Source organism: Hoplias malabaricus, chromosome Y (genome assembly GCF_029633855.1).
Source record: "Hoplias malabaricus isolate fHopMal1 chromosome Y, fHopMal1.hap1, whole genome shotgun sequence".
Taxonomy (NCBI): domain Eukaryota; kingdom Metazoa; phylum Chordata; class Actinopteri; order Characiformes; family Erythrinidae; genus Hoplias; species Hoplias malabaricus.
In genome coordinates this window covers 62,017,906-62,036,881 of record NC_089820.1, presented here as the reverse complement: position 1 = coordinate 62,036,881, position 18,976 = coordinate 62,017,906, and the positions used below count along the sequence as shown (strand labels likewise).

The 18,976-nt window shown below is 42.7% G+C and overlaps 1 pseudogene; it reads left to right on the top strand.

Annotated features, from left to right (window-relative positions):
* The window catches only part of LOC136677981 (cadherin-12-like), a 48,554-nt pseudogene that overhangs the window by 16,604 nt on the left and 12,974 nt on the right, over positions 1 to 18,976 (top strand).

Below are 18,976 nucleotides of genomic sequence, written 5' to 3'. Positions count from 1 at the left end.
AAATTTAAAAGGCATATAAAGAAATCCAGAAACACAAGACAAGGGCAGAACATGGCAGTAGACATTTGAAATGGCCACGAAACAACCATCAGAAGACTGTAGTTGTGTCATACCCAGGACTGTATGTCATAAACTATTGAATATCACTCCCAAACATTGCTTCTTGTAATATTCTGTTTGTGTACAGTGGCTAAAACCCATCACACCAACACTGCAATATCTTTAGCACGTTTTAGAGCTGATGTCTTGAGTACCACACAAACAAAACCCTCCAAGACTCACTTTCCTGGCTCTCTAATTACAGAACTCAAGCAGTTGTGATGTCTATTTATATTAATAAATCTCTGCGAGATGAAACGTTTGCATGAGGAATTCACGATGATGCCCAAGTGTCTCTAAACAAAGCCTGTCATTTTTATTTATTTAAACATTATTTTTTTAAACGCTGGCATTTTCTTGACCCAGTGTCAAGTCGGCATCTCCTGATCAAAAGGTATTCCCTCTGAGAAAGAAACTATTAAGGCTGATTAGCCTTTAGCAGAATGTCAGACTCTCACCTTTTATGGCGCTGCCCTTAGGAACGCAGATTAATGAAGGGCTATTAAAAAGCTTATCTCTGTTTCTGTGCATAGGCCATCAAAAGAGTATTGAATTCCCCTTGAATTATAACCCCACCACCTACTGGCCGTTTTCTTAAAACGCTCTTCCTTCCTGTCTTTCTTTAAGGTGTGATAAAGATCGCCTTGCCAAACATGGACCGGGAAGTCAAGGAGACGTACCAGGTGTTGATCCAGGCCAAAGATATGGGTGGGCAGCTAGGGGGCCTTGCCGGGACCACCACCATCAACATCAGCCTCTCTGACGTCAACGACAATCCACCCAGATTCGCTAAAAGTATGTTCTGAATGAAATCCACTATCCACTTTGACTCCCAGGACTTGCACTGATACTTGTTGGCCTCTTCATTAGAAACATCTAAAAGGGTGTACAGTAACAGAGCTGGTTTGTTTCTGATATGAAATTTCCAAACAATATTCTGACCACTGATGGAGGGCTAGGATGACTAACACAAACTGGGTATCAACAGATTGGCTACAATCTGTAACAATGATCTCTAACACTAATGCTGGTCATAACTGGTCATAACATTAGTCATAACTTAGTATTGCATAGCATCTTTGGAGATGCAACATGCCTATTACCTCTCTTTTATTCATGGAAAAGAAAACAAAAACTTGCTAAGAGGAGCAGGAACACACTAGAGGAACTAGTTAATGCTTTGTTGGTGTTACTTTCCTGGCACATCATGTAAATTATGCTCTGTTCCCATTAACACCCTACTCCCCAAATAGTGCAAGCCTAAAGCTAGTGTTACTCACATGTTGATGCACTAACCTGTGCATTACACTTTTTGCTGTGATTCTGAGTGGCTTTAAAACATCTAAATAATATTGTGACATGCTAAATTGTACTAAATTGCCCCCAGAAATTATGATGGCAAGCCAATGTCAAAAAAAGTCAATGTCACTTGAGAGAGGTGTTACATCAACAAGACATCACCACAGACAGAAGCAGTGTTTATGACATGCACTGCCTATTAGAGGAAGATGTTTTATATTGGTTCTTGTCAAAAAAAGTGTTGTAGAACCTTATAAAAGAAGAAGGAAAAGAAGTAGAGGGAATTACTTTGTTAATCCCTTCAGGGAAATTAAGTCTTTGGATTTGACCCATAAGTACGATGAACAATCACACACACATACACATGAGCAATCTTTTGCACACACACAGCCCCAAAGCCGTGGGCTGCCAGCAATAGCACCCAGAACGCATTCAGTTGTTAGGTGCCTCACTGAAGAACAATGGATTCAGGAGGAGGAGAAAACATTGTTCCTTTTCCTGACAGTTGTGAAAACCACTGAAAAGACCTTCCAGTTCCAAGCCCACTTTTCTAACCTTTAGGGCACAGCTGCCACCAGTAAAGCCACTAATTAACATGTTAGCGCTCCTGATACGGGCATCTCACTAACTATAAACTGACACAGGTCTATAAAAAGCATGCAGACAGATTGTGTTTGTGAGAGATGAGATTGCGAGGGAGTTTTGGGAGGGAGGGTGCTCCCCTTGCCTCTTTAATACTGAATGACCCTCAATATTTGAAGAGTTGTGAAGTTAGCAATAGCTTATCTTTGAAATAGTTATTTTAAAATGAAGCTGTTAACGCATGTGGGAAGTTAATGTGCTTTTTTATAATATTTTTTTTAAATGCTAATGGATCATTTTACCAAATTGTGGCACAATTCCCTTCCAGTAGCGTATTACTGGTTTTAATTGCTTGTATAAACACAGTGTTGCTACTGTTGTGCTGAGAATGTAGACTGCATTTAATTAAATGTGTTTATATTTAATTTTACTTTATTATCCCTCACACACCCACGCTAAGCTGTGGTGTTACTTTTCTCCAGTAAAGCTTCCGTGGCTGATGCTAAAGCTCTCCCAGAGTCTTTTACTTGAGCAAATTAAGAGATTCAAATTCAATAGTTATATATATTTTTATAACGTAAAAGAGCACAGTTTCCTCTCACCAGTTTCTCACGCATGTAACAGTTCACATTTATCTCCCTACCAAAGATACAAGGAAGGACTAACATTATTGTTGTGAGTATGTTTTTAAATCAATAATACAAAAATAACAATAATTAAATTGTGAGAAAAGCTTCAGTCTTCAGAATGGACAATTCAATATATCACGAGTAATTTTAGAAAATTGTGTGAATAATTGATTAATTAGTGTCCACAAAGAGGTTCAGTTTCATGGCCCGATCCACACCTGCCCCCGATGAAGGCAGCCAGGCACTGGTTTGTACACAAACCCAAACAGCTTTGGAGGATTTTGAAAATGTGATTGCTACGCTTGTACTCACTGGCAGAGCTGTTGAAGTGATTAGCGGATAATTAGCGCTAACTACCTCTAGAAGCATGCCCTCATTGTCGGGGGCCTTTAGGTACTTTTCTGAGTGACAGGTTTGTTGCTGGTTGTTTTCTCCCTTTATATTATTCACATTTTTTTTTTCCTTTGTATTTTTTTCCTCTTGTTCCAGGTATCTTCCACCTGCGGGTTCCCGAGTCTGCGCCGCTTGGTTCCTCGGTGGGGAAGATTAAAGCGCATGATCTGGACTTGGGGAAGAATGCTGAAGTGGAGTATAGCATTGTTCCTGGAGACAGCAGCTCCACATTTGACATCTACACTGACGAACACACTCAGGAGGGCATCGTGGTGCTGAAGAAGGTAAAAGGAAGACTTGTGGAGGAGGGAAAATTATTTTTAAGCTTGTTGGAAAGTTCATATTGATAATTCCAAGACAGAAAATGACATATTTTTTTGGTTAGCCTTCAGTCAGAGGATATTTTAAATGGTCATGTCTGTTTATCACAAGCCATAGCAGAACTGAGTTTCAGTAATATTTTATAGACCCTGTAGCTAGGGGTTATCATTATCAATGTTACTTTTGGGATTTTAGGAAAATGCAGACTGGTTTCTAACAAGTCAGTTGAACTAAGTGTATTATTGGCATTTCAAAGAGATGCAGTGGCTTATGTTCACCTTCAAGCTTCCAGCTTGGTATCATTGTGTGTTTAGAGGAGACCTAGCTAGTAGATTAAATTAGTCTAAGACTGGATTATGGCTTAGAGTGTCCTGCTGGTGGCGTTACAGGTCGTGTTGTTGTCAGTTTCAGGGTCATGGGTTTGTGAACCCAGAGACTCCCTCAGGTCTGTGTGGAGTTTGGTGTGTTCTCCCTGGGTCTGTGTGGATTCCTTCCAAAAGTATAACATTATAAATGCTAAATTGTGAAACTGTCCACAGGTGTGAGTGTGTGAGTGACTGTGTGAGTGACTGGGTGAGTGTGTGACTGACTGGGTGCGTGTGTAAAACTTGCACACATTGATTCAGGCTGGGATTCGGACCCATTGTGACTCAGGATCAGGATGAAGGAAATATACATAATGAATGAATGAATGAATGAAAGGTTGAACAAGCATACAAGCAATGAATGAATTAATGAGCGCAAGTATGTTAATACATGGATTAAATAATTGATTTTCAGAACGGATGAATGAATGAATGTGAGTGTGTAAATGAGCAAATTAATAAATGATTGATTGAATGAATGAGGATGAGTGTGTTTATATGTATGTGTTTTAGTGAATGAATGAATGAATGAATGCATGAATGAACAAACAAACAAACAAACGAGTGAACGAACGAACGAACAAATAAATGAATGAATTAATTAATTAATGGATGGATGGATGAATATATGAATGAATTATTGAACAAATATATGGAAGATTGTCTAAAAGAATGAGTTAATGATGGGATAATACAATGAATGAATGAATACATAAATACAAAAGAAAGTCAATGGATATAGAATGAATGAATTAATGATGTGATCAAATGAGCAAACTTATTCATTAAAGAATGCTTATATAAATGAATGAATGACCTCTTTTCCAAGCCACTCCTCCTCTTCCCTATTTCTAACTGACCCAAGACTAACCCTCACTCAACCCTCACTACAGAAACCTTTCAACTCGTCCAGCTCACTTCTTCATAATGTTCTTGTCTTCTTCTACACGAACGCACGTGGAACCGACAGCCCAGGCCCATTGTGCTTCTCCGGCCCAGATACATTCCATACACGAGTTTGCATTTCTCCGTTTGCCCTAAGGGTGCGAGGTTCTTATTGCGGTGCACCAGCCTCCACCCGTCCGCAGTGAATAATGCATTACAAGTCATAAAACCGTTAATGTCCGACCCACTGCACGAAACTGCCTGCTCCAATCAGAATCTGGATCCATCATCTCGTTTATGCAGGTTACGACTGTCCCCAGGACATCGCAGGGCCTTGTTTCACCAACGCACCCAAAAGTGATGATACACAAACAGCTGCAGGAGAGCTTGCCTCACTCTGCTTTTTAAAAATACATTGTTTTGGAGGGGGTTTGTGTGTATGGGGCGGGTGGTGGTTGTGAAAGGATCTCAGTCTTTTTTCCCCCACATATTTATATATTTATTTAATTAATTTCATATTTGTGGATTTCAAGGGCATGAATAAATCAGCTCTTGGAGATCCAGGCGCTCCCACCTCTTGATGCAATGTGACAGGGAGATCTCCCCTCAGACGGCAGGTAACGTGAACACTCTATATCTCCCGGCATCCAAGTGCATAAGTGCTCCTCCGTTCACAACGGCCTCGTAAAAGCTGGAGGCTGAGTCCGGAGAGCTCCCTCTCTATCCTCCAGGGATAGGTTGCAGAGGAGGTTACTCTGTCATTACTATGTCATTAGCGTGAGCCACAGCAGTTAACTTTGCAGGGGGCCTAGAAGGGCCCTGAGGGTCTGAGGGTGGAGTGATGACAGACCACTGCTCCCAGAAATTCAGAACAACAGTAACTGTGCACTCAGATGTTGTTTTTATAGAGGTCTTGGCTACCTCAGGTGGTGTCAGCCACGGTGATGGAGCGCAGTGCTAACATTGTTATGTGTAATAATGAGGTGACGCTCCACCTATTTCTCTCATCCTTTCTCTTAGGCCTCAGCTTTAATTTTTTGTTCCCCCCCTTATTCCCTGAGCTGCGTTCAGACTCCAGAACAGCTGCAGCGAGGACAAAGTCACGCAGTCCTTACGCTGCAGAATGCTGGCCGTATCCGCTGACCCAAAAAACACACCGCAAATGGAGATGAGGGATCCTCACTGTGGGCTCCGAACAGGGTCAATGACAGAACCCCACTGTCCTCAACCGTGTCATATCTTCCCTCCTCCCTTCCTTCCCTTTCTCTAAATGATCAATCCTGATTTTACACAGAGGCCTCGCCAACTAAATACATAGTACTGGGTGGTTAATACACTTGGTTTTATCACAGCTTCTGTTCTCATTAAAAGCCCCTTTTTAAACCACAGCTACTCTCTGAGAAATAATGGTACAGTGGAGGTACATAATTGGTCACTAAAAGTGTTTAAAAGTCCAGTTGTGTTCCCTGAAAGTACATTACATTCTCTTCTCTAGAAGGAGACGTGAATATTTGGAAGTTTTCATTATAGAACTGTGTCAAAAAAAAAAAAAAAAACATAATAAAAGTCCTGGAGATAAAATGTGGCGTAGGAAATCAACACATTTTTAAAATCTACAATTATTATAATTATATAAATATAATTAATTGCACAAATATGAACCCTTGAGGGTACTACCACAGAGACAGCAAAAGTACAGTGACACATTTTCTGACAGTGCACAGCTCCAAAGTTCAGTCTTAGAAGTTGGTTACATGCCCCGCAATCCCAAACATAATGTTTGGATGTCATATGTGAGGCAGGCTGTCCCCTGTTCTGAACAGGATCTCAAAAAATTAGCTCATAACGTATTGTGAAAAAAAAGATGTTCATCTGAGAGGCGAAAAAAAAAAAAAAAAAAAAAAAAAAAAACACTCCAGTAAGAAATGATACAGTGATATGCTTTGTACGCAAATGCATTTGTTTAACCCTTTCCAAACCTCTCCTCATGGCACTAGTCAGTTCACTTTTCCTGAATTTTTTTTTATTTATTTGTATATGTTTGCAAACATCACATTTATTAAATTGATTATTTACTTTAAAAAACATTACAATCTTATGTGCCTAAGACAAATGTACATTGCAGTATATTACTAACATTTTTTATTCCTCAATTTTGTAAATTATGATTCATAGAGATACACTGTGTGAGGCCAATATTAATAGCACCCTACTCCCTACATAGTGCACAAACAGTGCACTAAATGTCAGACAAAGAGAGTGGAAGCTTAAATGCCATTATAAATGTGTTCATTATCTGACATACAATGCATATTTGAATGCCTTAACCATTATTTTATGACCTGCATTGTGCACTACATAGGGTGGTGTACGATATTTGAGATTCAGCCCTAGTGACTTTGTAATTGCAGAGCAATGCAAACAGACCAATGCACAAGAATAAACACTCACAACCTTGTAGGGCACTTCCGCAGGCTACGATCTAGACTCTGCATTTATTCGACACAGGATTTTAAGTTGGCCTTTAGGTTAACAGTTATGTTTAGGATCATGGTTAGAGTTATGCTTATAACATATGTTTAGAATGTACACATGTTTATTCCCAAAATAATCACATGAATTCACATTGAGACCAGTCTGATCTGAGAACGCCAGCTTCTTGGCTTGTTTTGTATTGATTTCTTCTTTTGTTTCTAAGAAATGGCTCCTGCTTCGTTCCCATTGCTGAAATATGAACAATGTGGTATTGGTAACTGACCTTGAAATTCCTTGACATTGAAACGGAGAACCGGTTTGTGCCTTCAGCCTCGCCCCCATGCTGCGCTGACCCAGGACCCTGCTGAAATGCTGAAGCATTGAATTTTGGGGTCTCTCCAGGCTTTAGAGTGAGCTGGGGCCATAAGAGGATCTCGGGGCCTAAACGGGTTCAAAGGGATAATCGCCTGTGTGAGGACAATGCGACAGCAGTGGGCGCGTGGCACCTCAGACCACCTCCAATATATCTCTTGCTTTGACTGTGCGAATAAAAGCTTATTATAGTGCTTTTGTGGAAGAAAGCTTTGGGGAAATCTCAATGTCAGTGTGACGAGACAACAGAGATATTGAGCTGTGTGCAAAAGTTTCGGCTCCCTTGGTCCAATGACGTGTTTTGTTGACTTTTCTATTGAAAAGACGTTAACAATGGCCTTGAAAGTGGCATTTATCTGCTGTTTCTAGTCCGTGTCCTCTACAAGGAGCACAATTTGAAACATCTTCTTCAACAATTTACTTTGGCTAGAATTCACAAGTGAATAGATACGATTCTTTCTTTTTTTAATGTATTTTTTTAACCTTGCAAAAATTAATTTATGTCATCTCGTATTGTTCACTTGAGGTCAAGTGATGAGGGTCACGAGTGAATGCTTATGACTGTTCCCCCTAACAGAAAAGGTTGGTCCTGTGTTATATTTGTGCACATTTTATTATATTAAAAGACCATTGCTGGATATAACTGGCTTAGTTTAATGTAAAAAAAAAGTATTCCAAGTAATTTTGGATCATTTCAATTGGTATATTTATCATGAATTGTGTACGCAATGTGGACAGCAGCCATGTACAAAAATAGTAAACTAAATATCAACAAAAATGGAGAAAGCAACAATATTTATTATTAATAGTAGCGCCTGTCTAATAAGAAATTTATTTAAATCAATAAAGTCTGTACTTCTTTAAGTTTGGAGTATTAATTAATTAATTCATTCATTCATTCATTGTCTGTAACTGCTTATCCAGTTCAGGGATGCTGTCAGGGACTCTCGGTGGGGACTGACGGAGGCGGATGCACTCGCTAAAACATAGTACTTTATTTACAAAATATAACTAAACAAAGAGACTTTACTAGAAAGACAACAAACAGGGAGCTAAGCAGGCTAAACTGGACACGGGGAGCTAAACAGGGCAAATGGGACAGACAGACTAAAGAGATAACCAGACTACAAAAAAATGAAACGACAACATGAAACAATGACAGAGAAACAGAGGAGACAGATAGACTTTAGAACGTGACAGAGGTAACAACAGGGACCGAAAGAGTGAAAATGACGTGATACAAGGGGACTTCAATATTAAACGCAGATGAGACACACCTGAGACAGATAACGAGGGGGAGGAAGAAAGGCGGGACATAGGCGGAGACATGGACAACAGCAAACAGAGCCATGTGCTGAGAGAGCACATTGCAGGGAAAACAGACACGAGGGCGTGACAGTTGCGGTGGGTCCGGAGTCCACCCAGAATCACTGGGCACAAGGCAGTTGTGTGAGAGTATGATATGCATAATAAATTGTTTAGAGGAAACTATTATTGAACTTTCATTTTGATGACTTTTAAATTAGAATCTCTTTAACACTGGAGATAAATAATGTTGTATTGCAGTTAGCCGTGTGTGTAAGCAACGATGAGAGTGACAGATGTAAAAGTGAGAGCTAGTTATGATATTTAATACATACATCCACATAAGTAACACGTAAATTACACTCTGAACTCAACAGTAGTGATGCTGTGTTGACATCACTGAGTAACACTGATAGTACATCACTGGACTCTGCTTTAACACATTCATTTTGACAACAGTAAACCACCTCATTTTTCACATAGGATACCAACACAACGTCCTGTGTGGCTCTATCACAGAAAGCTATGTAACATATTGGACAGTGTTCCAACAAATGAGTAAATGCCCCCCGCCAAAAAACATAAAAATAAAAAAATGAATAATAATTTAAAAAGTATATAAATAAAGCTAACCCCGACACATTTGTCCACGCTCATGTGCCTTACACACTTTCGGCTTGATGGCAGGCATTTTACTTTTGTTTCATTAGAGCTGATTTATTTTAGGATTCTATAAAATATATAAATATAAATAAACATACAAAATAAACTCAATCAAATTTGTGTCAGGTCTCTAAATAGCCTCCACCCACAAACACACCCACCCATCCCCTTCTGAATTGCCTCCACCCACCCTCCCCACAACCCGGAGGAGCTCCTTTCACATTGTACAGCTGCATTTGGAATTCATGAATAAATGCCAATTAGTGAGAGAATTAAATAGGGCTTTGCAGTGGGCGCCATGTTGAATAACAAATCAACTTTTTTTCAGATCAGCTTTTCTGGCCTGGGATGTGATTTCTCATCCTCTTCTGGGCGTCTCAGAATATAAACAGAAACACAAAGTTTCCGCTGGGAGATCTCCGCAGAGCAGCATCCAAGGACTCAGTAAACAGTGCCACCTAAAGGCCCATAGGAAGGTTGCCAGATCTTCTGTTTTAAAGTTGGGAAAATGCAGCTGTGCTGTAGCTCTGGAATATTAATGGTGATGGTTGCTATGGGCAGGAGAGTCAGGGTGTCAGTGTTGAGTCTTTGATGTGATGTGTGAAGTGTGTGGATGGGTGGGGTGTGTTGTAGCTAATTTGATCAGATTCTGATGAGGAGATACACCCAGTGTAAAGTGTGTGTGTGAGTGTGTGTTTATTGCAATTACTGTAGAATGCTAGTCTTTGATGTGTGAGGTAATTATGAAAGCATGAATGCTTCAGCTGGGGACACTTCACCTGTGTTCAGGTCATGAGGCATATTAATTTTATTAGCTCTAATAGAAACCAGCTGAGGGGCAGTGGTGTGAATCAGGTGGGTGACCTGTCCGTCTGTCTGACTGCGACTCACCATGCTGTCCACTGAGCGGTCAGCATGGTTGGGCACTTCGCATCAAGAGACCTTGATTATTATCAATTCAATATTTACCATTTAGCATACTGCTTATTACTACTTTATAAAGCTACATTTGGATTAGGTCACGAATTCTCTGGGAGTGGGTGAGTGTGCCGTAGCCTGGTGTACCTTCCGGGTTCTGGACCGACCATGACCATGATCAGGATGAAGCGGTTACAAAACATGAATTAATTACTTTTCCACAGAAACGTGAACAAGCACTGATTATTACTATGTTATTAAGAAAAACTAGGGTGAATTAGAGAACACATTTCTGTGTATGCTAATGCACCCTCTATATTTTCAAAAAATACAACATAAAGCCATGGTTTAATTAATTTCTAGCGTATTTACACTTAGAAACCCCAGCAGTTATTTAACTATCTGCACACAACACAAAAATACAGCACCTCATGCTGTATTTTTACACTGCTGGCTAAGATGCAGGCGGACAGCGGCGTGGTGCAGCTGTCACCACTAACCAGACCACCCACAGAGGAGAAGGGGAAATACGGCTAGGTGTTTCCGACAGGCTGCTGATGCTTCCTCCCTGCTCTGTAAGCCTGCGGCCGCCTGGTTTGTAAAAGAAGAGAATAAATATATAAATAAACAACAAACATCAGAGCCAGTCACAGCTTCAGAGTTAATTCAGGTTGGGCATGTCAGGAAGCACATTCAAGGCAAAACAACTGACCTCAGAGGTAATAACACAGTAATACATTAGTAATAAATGATAACTAGCCCATGGTTCTTGTTTATTTTTGGCTTTTAGAACCATAAAACAGATTTGCGAGTGCTTGTTTGCTGGTTGGTATTCTCTCAGATGTCCATGTACACGTATCAAAGACAGAAGGAGTCACCTGGCATGTGCAAGCTCTTAATCAAAGGGTGGTAAAGCACCGCTGCTAAACTAAATCCATCACACAAGCTCACCCAGGCGTGTGAAGGTAGCCATTTCCATATCAAAAAGTGCTGGGACAGGCAGGAACATCCTTACATGAGTTTTGGAGCGTGGCCAGCTTTCTATGGCTTCTCACAGCTGTGATGTCTGATAGACTCCTCCACCCCGTTCATCTCAATGATGACCTGCTGCATCTGAGAAAACATGCTTTATTGAGCTGTTGGTGCAGCCTAATTTGCTAGGGCATGGAGCAAGCTGTAGCCCCACTTTTCATCCACGGTGTATAATAAACTATAAATGTGTTGTAACACTAAGAATACATGCAAAAATGATGGAACTATTTTGTGTTGATAATTACTGTGTATTTACACTTTAACAACACATGCAGTGTGACATCTGTATTATACATTGTGTATTAATAAGTCTATAATTGCACAATGACAATACATACAACAATGATGTAAATGGAACACACAATGTGCCGTCTATAACTATGTTATTACACATTAATTTAGTGACTAAGAATACTGCAACTGATATATTATTGTGCTGTTTGTATGGCATAACCTGCCAGGTTATGGGGCAAGACATACAGGAGGACACTCTACGTCCAATATTTGGACATTTTGGAGGCTGTTTGAGCTTTATATTGAAATTAAGGGTTTTAATCATTTAAGACAAAAAACTTGGAACATTGTTGTGAAGTTTTTTTACAGCATTCTGCCACATAAAAATGAGGAAGGTTATGTCCAGACTTTGGAACACTTTGGAATCATTGGAAGACTCCAATCTATTGATCATATTTAATATGCTCTAAAAACAATAACAGGAGCTGCACCCTCTTGTGCAACTTTTTGGGAATAAACATTCCCCTTGCACTGATTTAGAATGTGGTTTATGGGTGGTGTGTATCTGGTGGTCAGCGTCAGAGCAAAGCTAAACGAAGCTATTTACACGCTGTCCTTCAGCTCTTAGCATCATTGATTTATTTCCCGTCTGAGGTGGTTAATATCAGCTATGCTGGTGTTGCCGTGGAATAAATAAGTTTGGATTCAGCAGATCCTTGTCTTAAGACCAGGGTGAGTCTTCAGGTGCCCTGGCATATCCATGTTTATATCCATTTTGCCCCTGGGCAGCACAGCACAAACAACCACACATGTCTACATCAACAAGAGTAATGTAAAAGATAAGTTTATCTGTAATTTCAGTGTCTGTGGCCAGGGTGAGAGATTCCTAGCCCCACCCCTTTTTGCCACACAGCCTCAGACAATCCACAACAGTGGTGCTTTCAGTTCAGCACCTTGGAGAGCTACGTTTGGTTCTGACAGGCAAGAAGGCAAGCCATCTGCTAATTGGTTAAGAGTCAAAAACATGGTGTGTGTCTGTAGTCTCTTACATGCTAAAAGAAAACACTACAGTGTATGAATAATTTAAAATATTAACATGCTAGTTTAGATCTTATGACAAAAAATGCTAATATGGCTAACAGAATATAATGATATCTCCTCATTTTGCTACACTGTGGGATCTTTTACCCCCTTGATGTAAAGAGTTAGTGAAGTTCTGTGCTTCTGGGTGTTGTGAGACTCCCGCCAGCAAATTGTTGAGATACATTTATAAATGGCTGTATTTATACATTAGGCCCCCTCCCAAAACAAATCACATGACTGCAACACATGGATAACATTGCGGATAACACCTCTGACCTCCTACAGAATGGGTTTTGATTGAGTTTTGTTGATGCTGAACCAAGATGTGTCCAAGTCCGATAAGACAATTGTTATAGAGCGCATGGAAAAGTGCCCTGGTGGCCAGCCATGGGGTTTGACTTATTCCATCTCTCTCTCTCTCTCTCTCTCTCTCTCTCTCTCTCTCTCTCTCTCTCTCTCTCTCTCTCTCTCTCTCTCTCTCTCTCTCTCTCTCTCTCTCTCTCTCTCTCTCTCTCTCTCTCTCTCCCCCCATTTAGTGAGTGTGACTGTGTCAGATCCTGCCTTTTACAGGCATGAAAGCCCTCCGTTTTCTCTTCCCCTCCTTCGCTCTCTCTCTTTCTCTCTCTGTGGCGTGTGGCGTTAGGGCCGAGTCAATGGCACCCTCCAGCCTCCATTTCCCTCTCATCTCGGCGGGAGCTTGCTGTTATTGAAAGCTGGAGCCGTTGCATCATGCCCCGAATGAGGCGCGATGTATTTCAAATTCCAGGCGGGTCAGTCAAATGCAGGCTCCCCTCTTTTTTTTTTCCGGAGCGCTCACAATCAAAGGGAGAGGTGAGCTTCCTGCGTTTCGCTCTGAAGTCGGATATTAGTCGCATTGTGCCTCCGCAGGAAAGCTTTCACCTGAAGAAAGCTCGCATCAAGCACTACCCCAGCTCTACTGTTGGGAGAAAAAGGGAGGTTTCAATGCAGTGGAAATGTTAAATAGAAGGCATGACGTCAATCCGAGGGGCTATGGAAGAGATAAAGGATTAGGAACTCCAGTGAAGGCTGGAATTTCTTCTGATCCTAAAAATAACTAAGCAACAGTTGGTAGACACTTGCTCATCCAGTATATATTTTATTTATATATTTAGTAATATATTATATATCTAATGAGTAAATCCATGTTTTGTTTGATTAATATGGAAAATAATTTGTGGGGGGTGGGGGGGGGGCACAGTATTAAAAGTGTAAAGCCTCCTAAAGTGACATTTAATGTGGAAGGGTAAAATCGATAAGGAAGATGGTACCACCCTCGACTAGTGACTTTACCACTAGAAGCGCCGGAAGCCGGTTTATTTTATTTGAGCCCTGAACTGAACGACTGACTTTACTCAGAGTGCCGTGTTGGTTACAGAACCAAACCACTGCTTCCAGGTCTCAGTGCGTCAGAGAAGTCTGATGCTGCTAGTGTTAAGGTGAAAATGGAAATTCACATATGAAGCTGGTAAATAAGCTTACCTCCACCAGTAAAAACAGCAGTGTCTCATTCACTTTTTGCCTCCTTCTCCTTCTGTGTTTTTGCAGCGGTTCTAACACACAGTTCACAAAGATACCCCTCTCACTTGCTTCAAGGAAAATACCAGGGGCAGTACTTTACATGACAATACCATTGTTCTTTTAGAAGTTATCTGAACAATCTTCTTTGTTTCTCCTGCTCTTCAGGCACTGGACTTTGAGAACAGAAAGTCCTACAGTTTTAAAGTGGAGGCATCCAACGCTCACCTGGACTCCCGCTTCCTGCACCTGGGTCCTTACAAAGACTCAGCCACGGTGAAGGTGAACGTACTGGACGTGGACGAACCACCGGTCTTCAGCAGGTCGTCTTACAGCATGGAGACCTACGAGGACACTCCACCCGGGATCGTTATCGGAGCAGTGAGTGCAGAAGACGTGGACGTAGGGGACAGTCCTATCAGGTAAGAAACAACACACCTAACTGGGGTGAGTAGAAATGAGATAATAATATGGTCAATAGCAGCAGGTAGTGTACCAGTCACACAGCTCCAGGGGCCTGGAGGTTGTGGGTTTGATTTCCGCTCCGGGTGACTGTCTGTGAGGAGTTGGTGTGTTCTCCCCGTGTCTGCGTGGGTTTCCTCCGGGTGACTGTCTGTGAGGAGTGTGGTGTGTTCTCTCTGTGTCTGCGTGGGTTTCCTCCGGGTGACTGTTTGTAAGGAGTTGGTGTGTTCTCTCTGTGTCTGTGTGGGTTTCCTCCAGGTGACTGTCTGTGAGGAGTGTGGTGTGTTCTCCCTGTGTCTGCGTGGGTTTCCTCCGGGTGACTGTCTGTAAGGAGTTGGTGTGTTCTCTCTGTGTCTGTGTGGGTTTCCTCCGGGTGACTGTCTGTGAGGAGTGTGGTGTGTTCTCCCTGTGTCTGCGTGGGTTTCCTCCGGGTGACTGTCTGTGAGGAGTGTGGTGTGTTCTCTCTGTGTCTGCGTGGGTTTCCTCCGGGTGACTGTCTGTGAGGAGTGTAGTATGTTCTCCCTGTGTCTGCGTGGGTTTCCTCTGGGTGACTGTCTGTGAGGAGTGTGGTGTGTTCTCCCTGTGTCTGCGTGGGTTTCCTCCGGGTGACTGTCTGTAAGGAGTTGGTGTGTTCTCTCTGTGTCTGTGTGGGTTTCCTCTGGGTGACTGTCTGTGAGGAGTGTGGTGTGTTCTCCCTGTGCCTGCGTGGGTTTCCTCCGGGTGACTGTCTGTGAGGAGTGTGGTGTCTTCTCTCTGTGTCTGCGTGGGTTTCCTCCGGGTGACTGTCTGTGAGGAGTGTGGTATGTTCTCCCTGTGTCTGCGTGGGTTTCCTCTGGGTGACTGTCTGTGAGGAGTGTGGTGTGTTCTCTCTGTGTCTGCTCGAGTTGTTGTAGGAGGAGCCAGCTGTAGGCTCTTGGTGTATAGTGTGTTTATGAGTCCAGATTTGGCACTTGTTTTTGTTTTCTGATTTAAAACTATACCTGGGTCGAAACTGACTCTAACAACAGAAAAGCCAATTTTAACAAGAACATTTTTTACAAGAACAAGAACAAATTTATGGAGTACTTGTATGCATTTGAAACCTAAAATCGGGTCGGTCAAGACCTTAACACAAGAGGAAAGTTAAGATGGTCTTACTTCTCCCTCAACATCCACGGCTGAAGAGTCAGATTAATGCATCTAACCCCTAACGGCTTCCTTAGCTCTTCAATGGTATTCAGTGCCCTGGTAAGCAGTCCTGTGTCATGATGCTTCCACCCCCATGCTTCACACAATGGAGGTCTTGTGTTTTTCTAAGTGAACAGGAATACGTTCCCTCATCATATGTGCAATAACTCATCTCTCTATAGGCTCAGGCTCCCATGTTACAAGGTGTAAGAGAAGATAGTGAGCAGTGAAGGTGTACAAAGCCCTTTTTCCACTGATTCAATTCACTCCGACAAACTTCCACTGTGGTTAGAAGCGGGAGAGTGGATTTAAAGTGGCATTTTTTTCCCACTTTTTTTTTTTGTTTTTTTACCCCAGGTGGGTCGCTCCGGGTTGACGTTCACGGCGTGTGATGTGTCACGGCACAAAACATGTCAGCGTTCCAGAAGTATTTGTTTTAGGATGCATTTTTCATAGACGTGGGACACAAATGGACTCTGTAGTTGTGCAATAAACTCTGGAGACCGCTGAGGCTTTAATATTTCACTACAGGACATTAGCTATTATCCTGCTGAAAGATCGGATAACAATCGTACACCAGCGTGCACTGACCAACACACACTGACCTAACAGCCGCTCATGAATAAAAAACAACGTTTTAAAAACAAGCTGGCGACGATATGTGATTTTGTTCCGTGTTTACATTCCTCCACAGATAATTCTGTGATAGTGAGGTCTGTGAAGAACAGGAAGTGCTCAGGGCTATTGTCGTTGACCATTGACTGTTCACTCCATTTGTTTATGTTCCAGGCAAAATGATCATTAAAGGCCAGTATTATTTCATTTTCTCTGTATTTCAGAGGTGATACACATCAATGAAGAATGTCAAAAGATATAAAAAACATAGATCTTATAAAACAAATGCAAGATCTGGCAACCCAAACTGTTTTAATTATGTTTCCATCTATTCTTCCACTATGTGGAATCGACTGAAAGGATCTGGTCATTACTGAGAACAGTGGTGTCATTAGATCTATCCTCCTCCCTCCCAACCCCCAAACAAGGTGTCCCTTAAAATAAATTAAAAAATGATAATAAAGGCACTACTGTGAAGGACTGGGCAGCGCTGTGGTGCAGCAAGTAGAGGTCGCAGTCACACAGCTCCAGGGACCTGGAGGTTGTGGGTTTGATTCCCGCTCCGGGGGACTGTCTGTGAGGAGTGTGGTGTGTTCTCCCTGTGTCTGCGTGGGTTTCCTCCGGGTGACTGTCTGTGAGGAGTGCGGTGTGTTCTCCCTGTGTCTGCATGGGTTTCCTCCGGGTGACTGTCTGTGAGGAGTGTGGTGTGTTCTCCCTGTGTCTGCGTGGGTTTCCTCCGGGTGACTGTCTGTGAGGAGTGTGGTGTGTTCTCTCTGTGTCTGCGTGGGTTTCCTCTGGGTGACTGTCTGTGAGGAGTGTGGTGTGTTCTCCCTGTGTCTGCGTGGGTTTCCTCCGGGTGACTGTCTGTGAGGAGTGTGGTGTGTTCTCCCTGTGTCTGCGTGGGTTTCCTCCGGGTGAATGTCTGTGAGGAGTGTGGTGTGTACTCCCTGTGTCTGCGTGGGTTTCCTCCGGGTGACTGTCTGTGAGGAGTGTGGTGTGTACTCTCTGTGTCTGCGTGGGTTTCCTCCGGGTGAATGTCTGTGAGGAGTGTGGTGTGTTCTCCCTGTGTCTGCGTGGGTTTCCTCCGGGTGACTGTCTGTGAGGAGTGTGGTGTGTACTCTCTGTGTCTGCGTGGGTTTCCTCCGGGTGAATGTCTGTGAGGAGTGTGGTGTGTTCTCCCTGTGTCTGCGTGGGTTTCCTCCGGGTGAATGTCTGTGAGGAGTGTGGTGTGTTCTCCCTGTGTCTGCGTGGGTTTCCTCCGGGTGACTGTCTGTGAGGAGTGTGGTGTGTACTCTCTGTGTCTGCGTGGGTTTCCTCCGGGTGAATGTCTGTGAGGAGTGTGGTGTGTTCTCCCTGTGTCTGCGTGGGTTTCCTCCGGGTGAATGTCTATGAGGAGTGTGGTGTGTACTCCCTGTGTCTGCGTGGGTTTCCTCCAGGTGACTGTCTGTGAGGAGTGTAGTGTGTTCTCCCTGTGTCTGCGTGGGTTTCCTCCGGGTGACTGTCTGTGAGGAGTGTGGTGTGTTCTCCCTGTGTCTGCGTGGGTTTCGTCCGGATGGCTGTCTGTGAGGAGTGTGGTGTGCTCTCCCTGTGTCTGCGTGGGTTTCCTCTGGGTGACTGTCTGTGAGGAGTGTGGTTTGCCCTGTGAAGGACTGGCGCCCCCTCCAGGGTGTATTCCCCTCTTGCGCCCAATGATTCCAGGTAGGCTCTGGACCCGCCGAGACCCTGAACTGGATAATGGTTACAGTTAATGAATGAATGAATGAATAAAAGACACTAAAATACATGTTCCATTTTGAACCAGTATGAGACATGCATTTTGTATTTTTGAAGTTTGAAGACTATGAGGACGATTGATGATTTGTTTGAGACAGAAACAACACTGCTGATGTAGCAGCTGGTGTGCATTGGTCTACGCCACCACCCGGGGACATTGGACGGAGGCTAATAATGGACCTGCCTAAGGAGCTTCCCACAGCTTCAGAAATACATTTATTGTGGCTTTTTATATTTATACTTTATTATAGAGCAGATAGTGTATTCCATGATATACCCTTGTTCTACCCCACCCTGCCTTAAAATAAATAAATAAATAAAAATACCCCTGTACTTCCTGTGTCATGGAGATACAAGGTTTTAGCTGAACATATGTGATGATATAAACTGTATATATCACTGTAAAGGCGGGTCTGGAGTGTTTTGTCTCTGCCACACTGCAGTGATGCCGCAATGGAGTTTATCTGAGTCCAATAATCTCCCTCTTCTCTGTTTTCTTCCCTCTGTTTGAAAGGTATTCCATCGAGTGGAAGAAGGACGCAGAAAATTACTTTGACATCGACCCTGTGGAGGGCACCATAACCACCAGCGAAGCCCTGGACCGGGAGCGAGCGGCCAAGCACAACATCACTGTGGTGGCGACTAAAGTTAGTAAGTACGAGGCCACTGAGAGAGAGACTGATGTCATGAGATGAGAAATAACAGAGCGCAGTGGCAATAAGGCTGAGGCTGAACTATATTGCTTGGAAGGCACTCGCATTAATCAGT